Raw genomic sequence first — 3,309 nt, 5'->3', positions numbered from 1 at the left:
CTCAAGTTTGTGCCTCTTGGGCGGACGCCCTTGGCGTGACGCCACTTCCGGGAGAGGCGGCCTGGGCCGGCCCCTCCCTCACCTCGCGGGTATCCTGGGCTGGGCGGCCCAGGCTAGGCGAGCGGAGGCGGGCTAAGGCGGAGAGCAGCTGGTTTCTGGACTGGAGGTCACGTGAGGCATATTGGTGTTGTGGGAAGAGGCGAAAACCTGCGGTTAGGAGAGTCCGGTTTAACCGTCACTGCGAAGCGCGCTGGAACTGCGTTGTGGAATGAGGTAGGAACTGGACGTTGGGCGCTGTCACGGGCGCTTGTGTGGGAGACACCTGCACCTGGGGGCGGGGGCGGGGGGCTCTAATGAAGGGTGTTGAGGCGCTATCGGAGAGCCCTGGCTACTCCCAGGTCACCGCTGACTACTACGTGCTTTGGGAAGTGCTGGCAGCGTGCTGGGAGGCGGGGGAGAGAGGGATTCAGAGCCCCAGCAAGGACGGGTCTCACCCCCTCACGAGCCGAAGACCAGTGGCCTGTGAAGCCCCTGGCCGGACGCGGTTGGGGTGGAGCTGCGCCTCGATTTCTCGACTTTCCACTCGCCCCCGTCTTTTCTCGCCCACAGGGTTGCTTAGGGCCGGGCTACCTCACCTGCTCAAGGTTTTCAAAAGTGAGACTAAAATGGTCCTCCTCGGAGCGTCTCCAAGCCAGGGCAGAAAGTGAAGGCACCCCTGGAATGGGCACAGTGTTTTCTTAACCCTTGGGTAGACTCTTCCTGGACATCAGCAGTTTTATTGATACGCGCCCAACCCCTAGCTGGCTGCTCCAAGTAGCCAAGCAGCGAAGGGCAGAGCCATCTCAGAAGCCCTGAGAAGCTTGTGGTTTCAGACTTTGATTACTTGTTTGGGGAGGCCATCGGGCTGAACCACAGATCACTGAATCAACAGCTCGAGTTTCTTGAGTCTTTGATGATGGGGAAGGTTGCCCTGAGCCATGTGTTAGGTTCAAAACCATATTTCAGCTTCTTTCCAAGTTTTTTGTTGTTATTGCTAAGTGTCATGGAGTCGGTTCTGACTCTTAGCAACCATGTGTAGGTTTTCGAGGAGCGGGTGGTGACTTTGCAGTTCAACACTACCTTGCAGTCCAGCCCATTAACCCACAGTGCTACACCAGGACTCTTAAGTTGGGGGGTGGGGGCGCGTCGTGGTGGTGGTTATGTGCTGTGGAGTCGGTTCCGACTCATAGTGACCCTGTACAGGGTTTCCAAGGCTGTAAATCTTTACCGGAGCAGCAAGTCTCAGCTTTCTCCCAGAGAACAGCTGGTAGTTTCGAACTGCTTACCTTTAGGTTAGCAGCCCAACTCATAACCACTATGCTACCAGAGCTCCTTTTTCCGCTGTAGAGTTATGTAAGTACAGTGACATATACCTGTTGTTATGTGAAGTCCTCTACTTAATTACAATTTCTTTATAACTTGGCTTTAGCAGTCCACTTCAATAAGTACTGGACAACTAACCACAAGGTCAGTGGTTCAAACCCGCCAGTCATTCCTCGAAAACCCTACACAAGGTCCCTATGAGTCAGAACTGACTCCACAGCACTTAATAACAGTAACAACAAGCCCAAACTCTTCCAAAGGCCAGTTGTTGTTTATGCCATGGAGTGGGTTTTCAGTCATAGTCACCCTGTATAGGGTTCCCAGGGAGTCCTGCTGTAGCGCCATAGGATGAGCACTTGACCCCCAAGTTGGGTTTGAACCACATGGTTGTTCATACTTACCAGCTTCTCCTGGGGAACCCTATACAAGGTCGCTATGAGTCAGAACTGACTTGACGGCACTTAGCAACAGTAGGGTTTGAACTGCTAATCTTGTGGTGGGTAACCTAGTGCAACACCAGGACAGCAAGCTAGTGTTTATCCTACAGCGCTGAACTCCAAAGGCCAGTTGTTGTTAAGTGCAGTTGAGTGGATTCGACATTGCTTAGCATTTCCAATGAGCAGCTGGTAGGTTTGAACTGCTGACCTGTAGTTCTCAGTCCAGTGCTGATCTTACAGCACCACAGCAGAAGTCCCAAAGGCCAGTTAGGAGACTCAAATACAAGTAATTATAAAGTAGACAAATGGATTGTACTTCATCTGCCTATTAACATTTCCTCATTAGGACTACGTTTGCAGGTATGTATTCTTCCAATGAGTATGTTGGTAAACTTTTTCTTTTGTGTTATCATGAAGTTATTCTGCTATAAGATTCACTAATCCTTTTGACAAAAGAGTATGAGTTATAAATATTGGTTAAGTACCTTCAGTTTATGGCAAGACAGTGATGACCTAGACACTGAACTCAATGACACTTAGAACAAGGCACTGAAGAACAGTTATACTTTCTTTTGAGTTTCAGTAATTGAAATGAAAAAGTAATAGAAACAATTTTGTTGTTTCCTTTGCTTTCTTCCCTCTGATGTACAGTATACTATTATGACCATAAGCAAGTAAAGCTGGTATTTATCACTTTTTCCTCCTTCCAGCTCTATGAGAGTAAGTCAAAAAGTATTACTACAAAATCATAGCACCTTTTACTAATCAAAAATATCACAATGTGAAGCTGTTGTTTCTCAACATAGCCTCCATCTTCTTGTTGTTAGGTGCCATCGAGTCTGTTCCATCCCTGTGTACAACAGAATGAAACACTGCCTGGTCCTATGCCATCTTCATAGTTATTGTTACACTTGAACCTACACATTTCTGAAGGCAGTGCCTGCATCTCATCTTTACCCAAAATGCCCTCGTGGTATACTTGACCTCAAGGTCAGCATTTCAAACCCACCAGCCACTCTGCTGGAGAAAGATGAGGCTCACTTAAAGATTTAGTCTTGGAAACCCAATAGAGCAGTGATTATGAGTTGATTCCAACTCGTAGTTGATTCTAACTCAAATCAACCCGATGGCCATGAATAGTGCTAGGGAACCTATCCCTAAAGTCTTCTGTGCTCTTTGATTTACACCAAGTATAAATGACAGTTTTGGCATCCTCAAGGGACTCAAATTGTGTTCCTTTGAAATGTTCTTTGCATGTGGGAAACAAAAAGAAATCTGAAGGGGCAAGATTAGGGCTGAAGGCTGGATGGTTTCCCAGTGAAACTCGTGTACAACAGCACTTGCTACCTTTGAAAAATGAGCAGGTGCATTGTGATGATGGAAAAACAATTCCTGTGTATATCTTTCCTTGCCTTTATCTCACCAATACAGTTTGCAGTTTTCTTAACACTTCTTCCTCATAAGCCTTTGTGATCATCCAGTGTCCTTTAAGAAAATCTATCAAAATTGC

At 47.4% G+C, this 3,309-nt stretch overlaps 1 protein-coding gene across 1 annotated transcript in view; it reads left to right on the top strand.

Moving 5' to 3' along the window:
• Positions 1 to 202: 202 nt before the first annotated feature.
• Positions 203 to 3,309, top strand: part of SNX16 (sorting nexin 16) — a 65,484-nt gene continuing 62,377 nt past the window's right edge. Inside the window, exon 1 of the mRNA XM_006830818.1 lies at positions 203 to 273. The gene's annotated coding sequence lies outside the window, so the exon portion shown is untranslated. The remainder of the gene's footprint in view (positions 274 to 3,309) is intronic.

This window comes from Chrysochloris asiatica, unplaced genomic scaffold, assembly GCF_000296735.1.
Source record: "Chrysochloris asiatica unplaced genomic scaffold, ChrAsi1.0 scaffold00001, whole genome shotgun sequence".
Classification (NCBI taxonomy): domain Eukaryota; kingdom Metazoa; phylum Chordata; class Mammalia; order Afrosoricida; family Chrysochloridae; genus Chrysochloris; species Chrysochloris asiatica.
This window is presented reverse-complemented; position numbering and strand designations above follow the sequence as displayed.